Source organism: Rana temporaria, unplaced genomic scaffold (assembly GCF_905171775.1).
Source record: "Rana temporaria unplaced genomic scaffold, aRanTem1.1, whole genome shotgun sequence".
Classification (NCBI taxonomy): Eukaryota; Metazoa; Chordata; class Amphibia; order Anura; family Ranidae; genus Rana; species Rana temporaria.
Genome location: NW_024404541.1, coordinates 39580 through 58952, shown reverse-complemented (window position 1 = coordinate 58952; position 19373 = coordinate 39580).

The following is a 19373-nucleotide window of genomic DNA, read 5'->3' as shown; positions in this document are numbered from 1 at the left end:
ATTCAGGTACTGCTGCGCACTTCTTACGGAGGCGCAGCGTTACGTTTTTACGCTACGCCTCCGTAAATTACTTGCGCTATGCTTGATTCAGGAAGCAGTAGCTCCGTAATTTGCGGAGGCGCTGCGTAAAAATGGCCGGCGTAAGCGCACGTAATTTAAATGATCCCGTAGGGGGCGTGGATCATTTAAATTAGGCGTGTTCCCGCGCCGAACGTAGTGCGCATGCTCCGTCGGGAAACTTTCCCGACGTGCATTGCGGCAAATGACGTCGCAAGGACGTCATTTGCTTTAACGTGAACGTAAATGGCGACGCGGGAACGACAGGTATACTTAGCATTGGCGACCACCTAGCGGCCATCGTAAGAATGCAGCCTACGATACGACGGCATAAGAGCCTTATGCCAGTCATATCCTAGGCTGCAGTCAGCGTAACGAGCTTTCTGAATACAGAAAAGTCGTTACGCCGGCGCAACTAAGCAATTGCGCTGTGTAACTATGGATACGCAGACGCAATTGCTTACTGAATCCACCCCATTGTAATGTTGTAGAAGGCAGGGGGAAGCATTTTGTGTGCCCTTAGGGTGGATCCTCAGCGTGGAGAGGGTTGGGATTTTTCATGACGTAGAGCACAGAGAAAGATGTGATCCAGGACAATTCATAGGGGATAAACTCAGGGACGGGCAGGATACCCCAAAATGTTGACACATTGTAACCCCCATCAATGGCTGCCCACTTGCTGAAGAGGAGGAATGTTGAACCCAGAGGAAGCAGTGAAGAATGAGATGGAGCAGGAGACCCTTTACCTTCTGCCTCCAAGTTTCTATAGCTCGATCCTGGATTGGGGGCTCAGGAGCGAGGGACCCCGGGATGCAAGTCTTCAACTGGGAACACATTGGGATGGGGCATGAGACCTTCTACCCTCTACTTCCAAGTTTCTATAGCTCGATCCTGGATTGGGGGCTCAGGAGTGAGGGACCCCAGGATGTAAGTCTTCAACTGGGAACACCCTGGGATGGGGAATGAGACCCTCTACCCTCTACTTCCAAGCTTCTATAGCTCAATCCTGGATTGGGGGCTCAGGAGTGAGGGACCCCAGGATGTAAGTCTTCAACTGGGAACACCATGGGATGGGGCATGAGACCCTCTACCCTCTACTTCCAAGTTTCTATAGCTCGATCCTGGATTGGGGGCTCAGGAGTGAGGGACCCCGGGATGTAAGCCTTCAACTGGGAACACATTGGGATGGGGCATGAGACCCCCCTACCCTCTACTTCCAAGTTTCTATAGCTCGATCCTGGATTGGGGGCTCAGGAGTGAGGGACCCCGGGATGTAAGTCTTCAACTGAGAACACCTTGGGATGGGGCATGGGACCCTCTATCCTCTACTTCCAAGTTTCTATTGCCTGATCCTGGATTGGCTCAGGAATGAGGGACCCCTGGATATAAGTCTTCAACTGGGAACACCTTGGGATGGGGCATGAGACCCTCTACTCTCTACTTCCAAGTTTCTATTGCCTGATCCTGAATTGGGGGCTCAGGAGTGAGGGACCCCTGAATGTAAGTCTTCAACTGGGAACACCATGGGATGGGGCATGAGAGCCCCTACCCTCTACTTCCAAGTTTCTATTGCCTTATCCTGGATTGGGGGCTCAGGAGTGAGAGACCCCTGGATGTAAGCCTTCAACTGGGAACACCTTGGGATGCGGCATGAGACCCTCTACCTCCAAGTTTCTAATGCCTGATCCTTGATTGGTGGCTCAGGAGTGAGGGACCCCTGGATGCAAGTCTTCAACTGGGAACACATTCGGATGCGGCATGAGACCCTCTACCCTCTACTTTTCAAGTTTCTATTGACTAATCCTGAATTGGGGGCTCCGGATTGAAAGACCCCTGGATCTAAGATATTAACTGAAAACACATTGGGATGTGGAATGAGACCCTCTACCTCCAAGTTTCTACTGCCTTATCCTGAATTGGGGGCTCAAGAGTGAGGGACCCCGGGATGCAAGTCTTCAACTGGGAACACCTTGGGATGGGGCATGAGACCCTCTACCTCCAAGTTTCTACTGCCTTATCCTGAATTGGGGGCTCAAGAGTGAGGGACCCCGGGATGCAAGTCTTCAACTGGGAACACCTTGGGATGGGGCATGAGACCCTCTACCTCCAAGTTTCTACTGCCTTATCCTGAATTGGGGGCTCAGAAGTGAGGGACCCTTGGATGTAAGTCTTCAACTGAGAACACCTTTGCGGCAGCATCCCCCCGTACTCAATTTGCGGCAGCACCCCCCCCGGCCCTCAATTTGCGGCAGCACCCCCCCCGTTCTCAATTCGCGGCAACACTCCCCAGGTTCTCAATTTGCGGCAGCACACCCCCCCCCCCCGGTTATCAATTCAGGGCAACACTCCCCAGTCTCTCAGTTTGCAGCAGCACCCCCCGGGTTCTCAATTTACGGCAGCAACCCCCCCGTTCTTAATGTGCGGCAACACTCCCCCGGTTCTCAATTTATGGCAGCACCCCCCCCCCCCGTTCTCAATTTACGACAGCACCCCCCCATTCTCAATTTGCGGCAGCACCCCCCGGTTCTCGATTTGCGGCAGCACCCCCCCCCCCCCCCGGTTCTCGATTCGCAGCAGCAGGGGTTCTCTGCTCCAGAAGGACCCATGCCTGAAACTGTATGAGGGGCCCCAAAATTGCAAAATTGCGGCCTTGATAATGTGCAAATATGCTGTACAAGGGCTCCCCCACACCCAGGGGTAAAGTCCCACTAGAAGGCAAATGACTCTACAGGTCCCAGCGATGAGGTTAGCGCTGGACGGAAGCGAAGCCTTGCTAATTGTGTCCTGACTGGTTCCCTCAAAGTCACAACACCCCCTCCACAGGCAAGTTCTGGGTCCTATATAGAAGGACAGGGCCATAAGGGTGCCCACACACAGGAGTGAATATCCCAGATCTTCGTGGTTGCCCTACAGTAGCCTGTGGAGCTCTGCAATGATATTGGGGTGGGTGGGGGGGACGCAATAAGTCAGCTGACCAATTTAAATCCCCGGTCTGCTAATCTGCCGCCCTGAGAGGAGATCTGCAGGTAAGTTTCCAGCTACAGAAGGTGCTCCATCTGGAAATTATTTATCTTATCATTTATTGCATTTCATATAAAAACGGCAACAGCTGAGGATTTTTATAGACGGAGCAAAGTTCATGTCATCGCAATAAATGTCTAAGGGACAACCTCACAGAAAGCCGGGAAGGCCATGGGATGGGGCACGTGGACCCGCCACCTTCCTAGTTCCATTACCTTATCCTGGATTGGTGGGTCAGGAGTGAGGGACACCACAGGACCTTCTATACCCAACCTTCTATTGCCATAACCTGATTAGTGGTAGAGGAGTGAGGGACCTCTAGATGAAGATCTGTAATTGGGGGGACACCATGGGATGGTGTACAGGGACCCTCCACCCCCTACCTCTGAATTTGTATTGCCTTTTTCTGCATTTGGCAGGTGTACAGTCCCGGGAACTCAGCACTGGGATGGTGGGAACCCCTCATAATGGGCACAGCGGGTGTACAGACCCAGGAACTCAGCACTGGGTTGGTGGGAACCCCTCATAATGGGGCACAGCGGGTGTACAGACCCGGGAACTCAGCACAAGGATGGTGGGATCCCCTCATAATGGGCACAGCGGGTGTACAGACCCGGGAACTCAGCACAGGGATGGTGGGAACCCCTCATAATGGGCACAGCGGGTGTACAGACCCGGGAACTCAGCACTGGGATGGTGGGAACCCCTCATAATGGGCACAGCGGGTGTACAGACCCGGGAACTCAGCACAGGGATGGTGGGAACCCCTCATAATGGGCACAGCGGGTGTACAGACCCAGGAACTCAGCACAGGGATGGTGGGAACTCCTCATAATGGGCACAGCGGGTGTACAGACCCGGGAACTCAGCACAGGGATGGTGGGAACCCCTCATAATGGGCACAGTGGGTGTACAGTCCCGGGAACTCAGCACTGGGATGGTGGGATCCCTAATATTGAGCATAGCTGTTCAAACCTGGGAACTCTGTGCAAGGATGAGGAGAACCCCTCATAATGGGCACAGCAGAGGTGCGGATCCAGAAACTCCGCACAGGAGTCTCACCAACAGAGTCCCAGAGAGATGGATAAACACACAGCAGCAGCTAAAATGTAATTGCAGGCTTGCGTCTTATTCATTTTTTTACCGTTAACAAATCCGTGTTGTGCGTTTTGGGTCTCCCTTGTACCATCCCCGCGATTCCACCAATCACATAAGATGTCGAGATCAGCCTAATTTATTGCAGCACGGGGCAGAGATTCTCCAACCTACAGGGACCTCTTGCTGTCAGTTTTATAATCATGCAAAAAGGTGACAGGTCCTCTTTATGGCCAACCATGATCAGCAGGTGTTTGAGACACATTGGGAATCTGTTGCAATTGATTATTGGTGAAGGGGTGCCTATGTGGGACTTGGGGTTTAGTAGGAGTGCTCCAAAATGTAGGTGTCTCGTGGATGTTGCTTGTGTATGATAAAGAGAATACCAGGGACTGCAAATGTCTAAAAACTTTATTGAACTGGACAAATGACATCTCCTGCCATGATGCATTTTACAGGCAAGACTAATTACGTATGTAGCGGCCTGCTACTTTCTAGCTGGCGCTGCTTTAAATTTAGAGGGTAGTCAGAGTTAGTTGACTCTATATGACTCTGTATGATTTTTCACAAAATTTGGGCCTCTGTTCCAGCCATGGCTGTACTGTGAGTGACCACTATTGTTGTCTGGGGTGTTGTTCTCACTCCAGGCCGAGGGTGGCAGCAGTCAGGTCAAGGTGTTTTGGGTGTTCCCCTTCTGCAGCCAATCAGTGGGGGTTGGTCGCCTCGCTGTGCATGCTGGGGAGGAGTACTTAAGGGACAGACGTCATTGGTTTGCGGTCGTCGCCGTTCCTGGTCTGTCGTCCCACCACCCCCCGTGTGTGGCCCTCCTGGTACGTTTTCAAGTGTTCCTGGCTCCGGGGACCACGTTGGTCCGGGGTTGTGATCTACTAAGTAGGCCTGGTAGTCAGACTGGGTCTACGTTTACAGAGTGGTCCTGTGCTGTCCGTCCTGAGGGAGGAAGCCACCCGATGAAGAACCTTAGAGAGCTTTGAGCACGAGGCTGGTATCTCAGGAGAGGCCTTGAACTTCATTGAAGGACGCACCATTACTGAGAGGCTGAGTGATGGTCGCCTGTCAGTTCTGAGGTGGTACCCGGTGCTCTAATCCCATCTGGACCCCCGGGTAGAGACAGAGTCTGAAGTTTCAATACGAGTTTGGCGCTCGTGGATGTTTTACTCTACTTCACTACCTAAATGTGAGTTTTTTATTTGTTTTTATTAAATGTATCCATTATATGGAGTCACGCTATGGTCTCTCTTTTTCGCTCTTCTTAATGCTCCCGTGATACATTGAGCCTTGCCATTTGGATGTATGACGATTAGATCACACTCTCACCTGTATAGCTGACACTCTGAGGGGGATACGAGTTCGGCACTTGTGGTCTTATGTCCTTTCATTCATGCGAGTGCATTTTCTCATATCTCTACCCGTTTGAGGTACCCTCGCAGTGTCACGCTATATGCATTGCATATATCTTCTCTTTTCTATGACACGTATTGGTCGCTGAGAGCTGTCTTAGGAGTCAGGAGGAGGTGTTCACCAGTCTCTTCATCCAGCTGCGATCAGTATCTCTGTTAGCTGTTTGGACAAACAGCCGTGAGGTGAGCTGCTAGCACACTCAGAGGTGTCATCACTGAAGATTTCTTTTTTGCACGTTGCATTTTGGGTGGAGGTGTTTCATCCAGACACTGTTCCGTGGAGGAATTACTGGATTTCTAGATCTGACCTTTATTTATGGACAGGACTTTATCACATGTGTGATTTTTGACAGTTTTCCACTTTTTTCCACTTATTTTATACGAGTTTCGGTGTTTGTATATGTAGTAGCAATTTTACTATGTATTTTCACTGTTAAACTTTTACAGGATTATAGGTGTTTGTTCCCTTTTATCTGTATTGTTCATTTTAGTATCATCAGATAACCCTTTTTCTTTCACTGTTTAGTTCACCCACGATCTCTTTACTTCCTATTCCCGTTCACTTCCCCTTCTAATTCCCTCCCCCACAACGCAGCTACCATACTTTACATTATTATCACTTTTTCTGTTAGGATCAGATCCACAGGTGCTGCTGCAGTTCTCTCCCCGCCCCCCCCCCAGTCCATCATACAGTGCCGAAGTTCTCTTTTTTTATAGTGCTACACGTAATTGAAATGAGCCAGAGGACGAGGGCTCCTTGTCTGTTTGTCAGAATCAATAAAGTTGTCAGTACCGGCAGGGCCGGATTTGCTCTCCCTGCCGCCCCAAGGCCAGGTTCCACAATGCACCCCCTCCCCGCTAACCAACCCCCCCCACCCCCAAATCAATAGAGAATGTGCGGCACGGTTAGTTCAAATATGTTTTGTTTGTTTTTTTACTTTTTTATTTATTTGTAGCTTGTCGCTTACTTTTTTAAATTTTTGTATAATTTTCTTATTATTTTTCTTATTCTTTACTTTTTTTATTTTATTAATTTAATTATTATTTCTTATTATTTATTTATTTTTTATTAAAAAAAAATTCACTTAACTTTTTTGCTATATCACAGGAGAAAACAATTTCCTGTGTGATAGCAATTGGACGCCACATGTTCTCTTTATTGACCCTGTCACCTCCAAAACAGGAGTCCTAGCACTGTGCTAGAACTCCTGTCACAGCTGAGATGGGAAGAGCACAGCTCTCCCCCCTCACTGTGTACATCGGCAGCAGGGACAGGAGACAGACTCTGTGGCCGGGGGGAGGACGGAGTCCCGAAGACAGAGCCAGCAGAGAGAGGTATGTGGGGTGGGGGGGGGGAGGACGGACGGGAGCACATATTTTACAAGTGATTTCGGCGACATCGCCGCAATCACTTGTTAACGAGCGAGCGGATTCCCCCATAACTTACCGCCCTTAACTGTATGTTCCGGGCGTCGGGGGACTCCATGCCACTGCCGCCCCTTGGAGCTCTGCCGCCCCAAGGCCTGGCCTCAGTGGCCTTGTGGGAAATCCGGGCCTGAGCACCGGCTTTCTTTACCCTGTACTTGTTTGGCTTGCTTTGCATAGAGTGACCCCTGTCTGACTCCTGGCACCCCGTCATCTCTATGGTGACCCATTTTCTGGGCTTGGGAGACGTGCACTCTACTTTCCGGTCTGTCCTTTGTACATGGTCGCTCCGCCTAGGCGGGCAAATCACTGATTGGAGCAGAAGAGCCAAGTTTGGTCACAATACGATGGGGTGATGTAATGGTGGCCAGACATGCGACCGCACAACTGCTCACTATAACAATTGTTACATTGTATGTTTTATAAATCAAATGCACTCATCATCAATAATCATAAGATTGATTCCGGTGGTAGAACTCGTTGAAAGAACCTCAGAACCCCCAAACATTATGTAGTGCCTGGTTACTTCTAAGTAACATGCCACCCAAAACAAACCAGCAGCTCCTTCGGGAGGAGTGCTACAATTATATATATATATATATATATATATATATATATATATATATATATATATATATATATATATATATATCGCCTGGTTACTTCGAAGTACCGGTGCTAGTTAAATTTAGAGAGGAATCAGAGTGTTAACTGACTCTGATCCAATTGTTGTGTTCAAGTTTGGGTCTCTGTCTCAGCTTGGCTGTGCTGTGGGCTCATTCTGTTGCTTCTGGGGTGCTGTTCCCACCCCAGGACGATAGGTGGCAGCAGTGGAGTTGAGGAACATCCCCTGCCCAGCATTGACACACACCGCTTGTTCACCATTAGACCATCCCCAGCTCAGCATAGACACCCACCCCCTTCTCACCATAGGAACATCCCCTGCACAGCATTGACACCCACCCCCTGCTCACCATTAGACCATCCCCAGCTCAGCATAGACACCCACCCCCTTCTCACCATAGGAACATTCCCAGCTCAGCATAGACACCCACCCCCTTCTCACCATAGGAACATTCCCAGCTCAGCATAGACACCCACCCCCTTCTCACCATAGGAACATTCCCAGCTCAGCATAGACACCCGCCCCCTTCTCACCATAGGAACATCCCCTGCACAGCATTGACACACACCCCCTTCTCACCATTAGACCATCCCCAGCTCAGCATAGACACCCACCCCCTTCTCACCATAGGAACATTCCCAGCTCAGCATAGACACCCGCCCCCTTCTCACCATAGGAACATCCCCTGCACAGCATTGACACACACCCCCTTCTCACCATTAGACCATCCCCAGCTCAGCATAGACACCCACCCCCTTCTCACTAGTGTTGCTCACGAATATTCGTATTGCGAATATTCGGCTCGAATATGGCATATTCGAGTATTCGCGAATATCTCGAATTTCGCGGCCAATATTCGCTATTCCGAATATAAAAAAAAAATTGCGAAATTTCGCTAATGCGAATTTATTGCGAACATTTTGCGAATTTTTTTTTTTTCTCTGATTGGCTCTGATGCAAAAGAAGGGCGGAGAAAGTATTCTCGAATATTCGCAAATACTTTCTCCACCCTTCTTTTGCATCAGAGCCAATCAGAGTTCTCCTACCACAGTTGTCAAAATATTTCACAACATTTTTTTTTTTGATAAAATATTCCGAATATTCGATTTCCGAATATTCGAGAATACTTTCTCTGCCCTTCTTTTGCATCAGAGCCAATCAGAAAAAAAAAAAAAAAATTCGCAAAATGTTCGCAATAAATTCGCATTAGCGAAATTTCACAATTTTTTTTTTTTTTAAAATATCACGAATATTCGATTTTAGCGAATATTTCACGAATATTCGGCTATATATTCGTGATATATCGCGAAATCGAATATGGCGTATTCCGCTCAACACTACTTCTCACCATAGGAACATTGATTCCCAGCTCAGCATAGACACCCACCCCCTTCTCACCATAGGAACATTCCCAGCTCAGCATAGACACCCACCCCCTGCTCACCATAGGACCATCCCCAGCTCAGCATAGACACCCACCCCCTTCTCACCATAGGAACATCCCCTGCACAGCATTGACACACACCCCTTGCTCACCATTAGACCATCTGCAGCTCAGCATAGACACCCACCCCCTTCTCACCATAGGAACATTCCCAGCTCAGCATAGACACCCACCCCCTTCTCACCATAGGAACATTCCCAGCTCAGCATAGACACCCACCCCCTTCTCACCATAGAAACATTCCCAGCTCAACATAGACACCCACCCCCTTCTCACCATAGGAACATTCCCAGCTCAGCATAGACACCCACCCCCTTCTCACCATAGGAACATTCCCAGCTCAGCATAGACACCCACCCCCTTCTCACCATAGGAACATCCCCAGCTCAGCATAGACACCCACCCCTTGTTCACCATTAGACCATCCCCAGCTCAGCATAGACACCCACCCCCTGCTCAACATAGGACCATCCCCAGCTCAGCATAGACACCCGCCCCCTTCTCACCATAGGAACATCCCCTGCACAGCATTGACACACACCCCTTGCTCACCATTAGACCATCTGCAGCTCAGCATAGACACCCACCCCCTTCTCACCATAGGAACATTCCCAGCTCAGCATAGACACCCACCCCCTTCTCACCATAGGAACATTCCCAGCTCAGCATAGACACCCACCCCCTTCTCACCATAGGAACATTCCCAGCTCAACATAGACACCCACCCCCTTCTCACCATAGGAACATTCCCAGCTCAGCATAGACACCCACCCCCTTCTCACCATAGGAACATTCCCAGCTCAGCATAGACACCCACCCCTTGTTCACCATTAGACCATCCCCAGCTCAGCATAGACACCCACCCCCTGCTCAACATAGGACCATCCCCAGCTCAGCATAGACACCCGCCCCCTTCTCACCATAGGAACATCCCCTGCACAGCATTGACACACACCCCTTGCTCACCATTAGACCATCTGCAGCTCAGCATAGACACCCACCCCCTTCTCACCATAGGAACATTCCCAGCTCAGCATAGACACCCACCCCCTTCTCACCATAGGAACATTCCCAGCTCAGCATAGACACCCACCCCCTTCTCACCATAGGAACATTCCCAGCTCAGCATAGACACCCACCCCCTTCTCACCATAGGAACATCCCCAGCTCAGCATAGACACCCACCCCTTGTTCACCATAGGAACATTCCCAGCTCAGCATAGACACCCACCCGCTTCTCACCATAGGAACATCCCCAGCTCAGCATAGACACCCACCCCCTGCTCACCATTAGACCATCCACTGCTCAGCATAGACACCCACCCCCTGCTCACCATTAGACCATCCACTGCTCAGCATAGACACCCACCCCCTTCTCACCATAGGAACATCCCCTGCCCAGCATTGACACCCACCCCTTGTTCACCATTAGACCATCCATTGCTCAGCATAGACACCCACCCGCTTCTCACCATAGGAACATCCCCAGCTCAGCATAGACACCCACCCCCTGCTCACCATTAGACCATCCACTGCTCAGCATAGACACCCACCCCCTGCTCACCATTAGACCATCCACTGCTCAGCATAGACACCCACCCCCTTCTCACCATAGGAACATCCCCTGCCCAGCATTGACACCCACCCCTTGTTCACCATTAGACCATCCATTGCTCAGCATAGACACCCACCCCCTGCTCAACATAGACACACACACCCCTCGCTCACTAGACCTGTGCATGAAAAAAAAATAGTTTTGTTTTGATTTGTTACATTACATTTCGGTTGATTCGTTCAGTTAGTTTTTGGAATGTACCAATTTTTTTCGATTCAAAATGATAAAACGATACATTTTCCAATTGGTCGAAATGAAAATGTTATATTGTTTTTGATTCGAAAGCAGCAAAGTGAACAAAAGGAAAATCTTCATCAAACGATTATAAAGACTCTTTAAGACCCCTTTCACACTGAGCCGCCCATAGCGTCGGCAGTAAAACGCCGCCATTTTTACCGCTGACACTATGGGCGGATTTGCGGCGCATTTCGGCCGCTAGCGGGGTGCCTTTAAGCCCCGCTAGCGGCAGAGAAAGGGTTAAAACCTGCAGTATAGCCGCGCTGTCCCATTGATTTCAATGGGCAGCAGCGGTGGAGGAGCGGTAAACACACCACTCCTTCACAAGTCCAAAGATGTGGCTAGCAGGACTTTTTTTTACCGTTCTGCTAGCGCAATGCTCCGGTGTGAAAGTCCTCGGGCTTTCACACTGGAGACAATGGAGCAGCTGTTTGAGGGTGGATTGCAGGCGCTGTTTGTATTGTAATTTGGGTATTCGGATTTATCCAAATCTCCGAACAACGAAAAATTGGTCAGAATCTTAATTCGGAACTAAACGAACAGCATATGTCTACTGCTCACCATAGGAACTGCCCCTGCTCAGCATAAACATACACCCCCTGCTCACCATAGGAACTGCCCCTGCTCAGCATAAACATACACCCCCTGCTCACCATAGGAACTTCCCCAACTCAGCATAAACATACACCCCCTGCTCACCATAGGAACATTCCTGCTCAGCATTTACACACGCCCCAGTTCACCATAGGAACATCCCCTGCTCAGCATTGACACACACCCCTTCTTAACCATAGTACCACCCCCTGCTCAGCATTGACACACCCCCTGCTCAGCAATGACACACAACCCTATTTAACCATAGGACCACCCCCTGCTCAGCATTGACACATGCACCCTTCTCACCATAGGACCACCCCCTGCTCAGCATTGACACACACCCCTTCTTAACCATAGGACCACCCCCTGTTAAGCATTGACTCCCCCCCTGCTCAACATAGGACCATCCCCCTGCTCAGCATTAACACACACCCTGCTCACCATAGGAACATACCCTGCTCAGCATTGACACACACCCCCTGCTCACCATAGGACCATCCCCTGCTCAGCATTGACACAAACCCCCTGCTCACCATAGGACCACCCCCTGCTCAGCATTAACACACACACCCTGCTCACTATAGGACCATCCCCCTGCTCAGCATAGACACACACCCCTTGCTCACCACAGGAACATTCCCTGCTTAGCATAGACACCCACCCCCTTCTCACCATAGGACCATCCCCTGCTCAGCATAGACACATACCCCCTGCTCACCACGGGAACATTCCCTGCTTAGTATAGACACTCACTCCTTATTTAGCATAGACGACACACCCCCTGATCAGCAAAGACAAACACCCCTGCTAAGCATAGACACACCATTAATGCGTATATAACCACGTTTTCCCCGACCATGCAAGAGGCAGCGTCGTGCCAACGCATCGCCGAAAGTCTCAGCGTCTCTGTAACGTTCTCTATTTCGAGGCGCATTAACACAAACTGCGCTGACATGCGTTACTTAAGGCATTGCCATGCATTTTGATAGGGCACCCCATTCATTGGAATGGTCTCCTGAATGCACCAAAAATAATGAAGAAATTCTGGTCGCCTGTAATAGTTCAATGCTTTCCGAGCTGCAATGCAGTGTAATACAAAGGAATAAAATAATGTAATAATAATTAAAACGTGACGGAATGAAGTACAATATAATAATGTGATGTAATGAAATACAATGTAATCATGACCCAATGTATTATTACAAGCAAGTAGGCATTGCCAGGTAGTTTGCCACAACCAACGTATCAATAACACCTTTATTTGGCAATTGTACAGAGGTCACATGCCGGCTATCGGAGGGGTCCTAAGATAACTGGCGGGCGGTACCACGACACATCTCATACATGTGCAGCTGTTGTCGGCTCATATTACTAAGCACAGAACTCTGCTGAACGCCCTGCTATAGAGCAACAGCAAGGCTCTTTATAAGGGCAAAAAGAACAATAAACCTGCACTTACTACAAATAACGAGCAGCTTGTACAATATACCGGCAGCAAAAGGTTATATATAAAAACGCAAAAGGTGCAGGAGCTTTAGAGGAGCTGCTGCCAATCATTATAGAAGATATTGGCCCGGATTCAGAAAGAATTGCGCTCTATTTGCAGAGGCGCAGGGCAACGATTTTGCCCTGCGCCCCCGCAAATATTTTGCGCTGCCCTCGATTCACGGAGCAGTAGCTCCGTAAATTGCGAGGGCGCGCCGGCAAAATTGCCCGGGGGCGGGAATCATTTAAATTAGGCGCGCTCCCGCGCCGAGCGTAGAGCGCATGCTCCGTCGGGAAACTTTCCCGACGTGCATTGCGGCAAATGACGTCGCAAGGACGTCATTTGCTTCAAAGTGAACGTGAATGGCGTCCAGCGCCATTCACGATTCACTTACGCAAGCGACGTAAAATTCGAACGTCGCGACGCGGGAACGCCGGGTATAGTTTAGCATTGGCTGCCCCTGCTATTAGAAGGGGCAGCCTTACGCTAAACACGCCGTACGGAAACAACGTAACTTGCGTACGCAGGGCCCGCGCAACATTGTGAATCGGCGTAAGTATGCAATTTGCATACTATACGCTGACCACAATGGGAACGCCCCCTAGCGGTCATCGCAAGAATGCAGCCTAAAATCTGCGTGGCATAAGAGCCTTATGCCACGCAGATTTTAGGCTGCAGTCGGCGTAACGAGTTCTCTGAATCAGGAGAACTCGTTACGCCGGCGCAAGTCAGCAATTGCGCTGCGTAACTATGGTTACGCAGGCGCAATTGCTTACTGAATCTGGGCCATTGTGTAGCTGTTGTCTGCTCACCAGGGGTGGACTGACCATTCGGGCACTGCCCGAGGGCCCCATGCCACTAGGGGGCCCCATCAGGGTTGTAAAAAATCTGTATTTTTTTTAAAAAAAATCCCAAGATTATAGCTGCCCCGCCTCTCCAGTACCTTTTTAGTGTGTGTGTATACTGTGTGTGTTTATTGTGTGTCTGTGAGTGTATACTGTGTGGCCCCATAATCTATTGCCTGGGGGCCCCATAATCTCCTATTGCCCGGGAGCCCCCTTATGAGTTGTCAGTCCGCCCCTGCTGCTCACAGTGTGCTGCTGGAAATGCCCTGCTATAGAACAACAGCAAGGCCCTTTATAAGAGCTGCTGTCAATCATTAGAGAAGAACCACCCCCAAGGTCCCGAGTACTAGGAGGGGGGGAAGCCACGACTTTGGCAGCTACAAAGTCTGAAAGGTAACTTTTTTTTTCACCTTAACCACTTCAGCCCCGGACCATTTTGCTGGTCAATGACCGGGCCACTTTTTGCGATTCGGCACTGCGTCGCTTTAACTGACAATTGCGCCGCCGTGCGACGTGGCTCCCAAACAAAATTGGCGTCCTTTTCTTCCCCACAAATAGCGCTTTCTTTCGCTGGTATTTGATCACCTCTGCAGTTTTTATTTTTTGCACTATAAACAAAAATACAGCGAAATAAAAAATAAAAATAAATGAATATGTTTTACTTTTTTCTGTAATAAATATCCCCCAAAAAATATATAAAAAAACTATTTTTTTTCCCTCAGTTTAGGCTGATACGTATTTTTCTACCTATTTTTCGTTAAAAAAAAATCGCAATAAGCGTTTATTGATTGGTTTGCGCACAATTTATAGGCCCAGATTCACAAAGCACTTACGCCGACGTATAACAAGTTACGCTGACGCAAGTGCAAATGTGCGCCGTCGTATCTGTGCGGCAGACCCACAAACAGACACGCCAAACAGACACGCCAGCTCACGCCAGCGTAGGGTGGGCGCACATTTAGCCTGGGCGCACGGTGCCGCTCCCATTGATTAGCCATTCAAATATGCAAATGAGGGAAATACGGCGATTCACGAACGTGCGGGTGCCCGGCGCAGGCTACGCGAGATGTGCGCAAGTTTTGCGTCCGGCGTAAAGTTATTCCCCATAAAGGAGGTGCAACCCGGCAACAGACATGCTCAGGTCTGCACCAGGGAACACAAGCCGACGTATTGTGCGTTGGACGTGCGTCTGGCTGGGCGTACATTATGTTCACGGCGTACGCAGTGATCCGGCATTAGCGTAGGCAGTTTTGCCGGCGTGGTTGTGAGCAGGCGCATGGGGTTTGCGTCCACGTCAAGGCGCATACGCAGTTCGTGATACGTACCTGTCTGGCGCTCGGCCCATCATTTGCATGGGGTCACGCCTCATTTGCATGGGTCACGCCCACTTCAACCTACGTCGGCGTGCGACTTCGAAACCCACGCCACGCTGACGCAGCATTGGGAGCACTGGCTTGCTGAATGCAATGCTTGCCTCTCTGCGCTGCGTTGGCGTAGCGTACAGTGTTTGCCCTACGGCGGCGTAATGTGCGCCTTGCTCTCTGTGAATCTGAGCCATAGCGTCTACAAAATAGGGGACAGTTTTATGGCATTTTTATTAATAATTTATTTTTACTAGTAATGGCGGCGATCAGCGATTTTTATCGTGACTGCGACATTACGGCGGACACATCGGACACTTTTGAAACATTTTTGTGACCGTTGTCATTTTTATGGCGATCAGCGCTATAAAAATGCATTGATTACTGTAAAAATGCCACTGGCAGGGAAGGGGTTAACACTAGGGGGCGAGCAAGTGGTTAATCATGTTCCCTGGGTGTGTTCTAACTGAAGTGGGGGTGGGACTGACTAGGGGAAATGGCAGATCGCTGTTCATACATTGCCCAGTAACTGAGCAGGACCGTGGATCTCTGTGTGTAATGATGGGGTGTAAACACAGAGATCCACGTCCTGTCAGGGAGAGGAGACCGATACTGTGTCCCTTGTACATAGGGAGGGACACAGATCGGTCACCTCCCCCAGTCAGTCCCCTCCCCCCACAGTTAGGATCACTAGCAGGGAACACATTTAACCCCCTTCCTCGCCCCCCTAGTGTCAACCCCTTCCCTGCCAGTCACATTTATACAATAATCAGTGCATTTTTATAGCACTGATCACTGTATAAATGTGAATGGTCCCAAAAATGTGTCGAAAGTGTCCGATGTAATGTCGCAGTCCAAATAAAAATCACAGATCGCCGCCATTACTAATAAAATGAATAAAAAATAATAATTATGTCCCCCATTTTGTTTTGCGCAAACCAGTCACTATACGCTTATTGCGATTATTTTGATTTTTTTTACCAAAATGGGCCCGGATTCACAAAGCACTTACGCCGATGTATCTCGAGATACGCTGCGTAAGTGTAAGTATGCGCCGTCGTATCTGTGCGCCGTGCTCACAGAACTAAGATACGCCTGAAAATAGGCTTCATCCGACCGACGTAACTTCCCTATGCCGGCGTATCGTGGGCGCATATTTACGCTGTCCGCAAGTGGCGCTCCCATTGATTTCCTATTCAAATATGGAAATGAGGGAGATACGTCGATTCACGGACGTACTTGCGCCCGGCGCATAATATACGCGGTTTGCGTAAGTCGAACGTCCGGGCGTAAAGTTATTCCCCATACAGGAGGTGCAACCCATGCAAAGGTATGGACCAGGGAACACAAGCCGTCGTATTTTACGTTGTACGTGAATAGGGCTGGGCGTAGGTTACGTTCACGTCGTAGGCAGTGATTCGACGTATCTTAGGCAGTTGATCCGACGTGATTCTGAGCATGCGCACTGGGATGCGTCCACGGGATGGCGCATGTGCCGTTCGTTTTAAGTACTTCTATGGCGCTTGGCCCATCATTTGCATGGGGTCACGCCTCATTAGCATGGCTCACGCCCACTTCCACCTACGCCGGCTTACGCAGAGGAAACCCAGCGTAGATTTAAGAGAGAGTGGGAGCAAGTGCTTTGTGAATCCAGTGCTTGCCTCTCTGCGCTACGTCGGCGTAGCGTATATTCGATACGCTACGCCGGCATAAATATGCGCCAATGTATGTGAATCCGGGCCATAGAATACGTATCGGCCTAAACAGAGAAAAAAAAATAGCTATTTAAAAAAAAAAAAAAAATTGGATATTTATTATAGCGAAAAGTAAAAAATATTGTGTTTTTTTCAAAATTGTCGCTCTATTTTTGTTTATAGTGAGTAGAATTTAGGGGTCTGATAATGTTGAGATAGATATAGATATATAAATATAGACGTTTACTTTAAGGATTGATAATGCACCCTTGTTTGCTTTTTCACAGCTTCTTAATTTTGGGCTAGATTCAGCAAGCAGATACGGCGCCGTATCTCCGCCGCCGTAATTTCAAATCTGCGCCGTCGTATCTTTACGCCGATTCTCAAAGGCAGATACGTTCAAAAAATAGGCTTCCTCTGCCGACGTAACTTGAATACGGCCGCGTATAATTGTGTGCAATTTTACGCTGGCCGCTAGGGGTGCTTCCGTTGGTTTTGGCGTAGAATATGCAAATAACCTAGATACGCCGATTCACAAACGTACGTACGCCTGGCACAATTTAGTTACGTCGTTTACGTTAGGCTTTTTCGGCGCAAGGTTACTGCTGCTATTAGGAGGCGCAGCCAATGTTAAGTATGGACGTCGTTCCCGCTTTGAATTTTTTTACGTCGTTTGCGTATAGGGCTGGATTTAATTTACTTGGGAGCAATGCACACTGGGATATGTACACGGACGGTGCATGCGCCGTTCGTAAAAAACGTCAGTCACGTCAGGTCATCATACATTAACATAAAACACTCCCCCTCATCCACATTTGAATTACGCACGCTTACGCCGGCCCCATTTATGATACGCCGCCGTAACTTTGTGAATACAGCACTTGCCTCTCTAACTTACGGCGGCGTATCGTAAATATGATACGCTGCGCCGCCATAACTATGCGCGACCCTACCTGAATCTAGCCCCTAGTCCTTGAGTACCAGACACAGGCTGCTGATAAGGCATGTTCGGAATACACTTTCTACTTAACCAGTTTGAACTGGCCAGAGACTCTTGAAAAAGTTTTTTTTTGCCAGTCACGTGATGTAACCACCCATTTAACTGTTCCCTTGCTATAAAGAAGAAATGGACTTTGATTGGACTAAAACTATACGATCACACCTTTATCACGCCTAGAATACACTTGACACATACCCATATCTTATGAATATTCATACGTATAAATTGTATACCCCGTAGTTGTAAGCTCAGAAACACGTTCACTTTTACTCGCTTATATGCCGAGATCTGTGTTGTATTTCTCCATTGCAATGTTTGTATAATAAAAGCACCTACTTATCTGGATCTACCATCTCATCTGATCGTCTTGATTAAGACCCCCAAATCGGATTTAACAATAGCACAAAAGATAAAAAACGCAGGAGGTGATCAAATAGGAAAGGAAACTCTATTTGTGGGGGAAAAAAGGACGTAAGTTTGGGAGCCACGGGGCACGAATTGCAAAAAGGGGCCAGGTCCTTTACTTGCATAATGGTCCGGGTCTTAACCGGTTAATAGCTCCCCAATCGTTCCAGAAATCATTGCAAACACTGGCCTTATATCCTCCTTTTTCTTCCTGGTTTTCACGGAGAGGTGCATGCTGGGCGATTTTTAGACACAGTAATGCCCAAAGACTCCTGGGAAATGAGTGTCATCATTTCCCAGGAGACAATGGGGTCTTAGGACAGGAAGTTGAACCACCTAGGCAGGGATGTATTTAGGTTTTGTGCTGCCCTAGGACTAAACTTGTGCACCCCCTAATTTAAATATGACCCACCCCTTCCTGTCAAGGCCACACCCCTTGCGGTTTAAGACCCACCCTGATATTTTCAAGTGCAGACACTAATTCTGATGGCCTGGGGGGGCAATGGATTTCCTTAATTTGCAGAGATTTCCTCTCACTTCCTGTTTGGCTATGGGACAGGAAGTGAAGGGAAATCTCTGCAATGGGACTGGGATGGTAAATAATTTGAAGCGACGCCCCCCCCCCCCCCCACAGTTGCAGAATGCCAACCGCCCACATACTGGAAGCAGCGCGGCCGATTTATGGGGGTGCTGAACTAATTTGCCTAACAGTGTAGCGCAAGCCGGCGGAGACACTGTCCGTGCTGCCCCCCTGCAAAGTGCTGCCCTAGGCCTGGGCCTTGTTGGCCTAGGCCAGGATACAGCATTGCACCTAGGACCAGGAACTAGGCAGATTACGAAATCTGCCTAGTAACAGCCAGATAAAAGTGAGTAAAAACATTGTTTTTTATTTATTTTTTTATTTTTATTTTTTTTACATTAAAGGCAAGCTGTTAATAGAAAGTTAATTTTTAGGGTGGAACTCCGCTTTAAAGGCCATGGTGGCAATGTTCATAGCATATTACAGTCATCGATTACATACTTTGGCTGTTGATTTTTATAAAAAAAT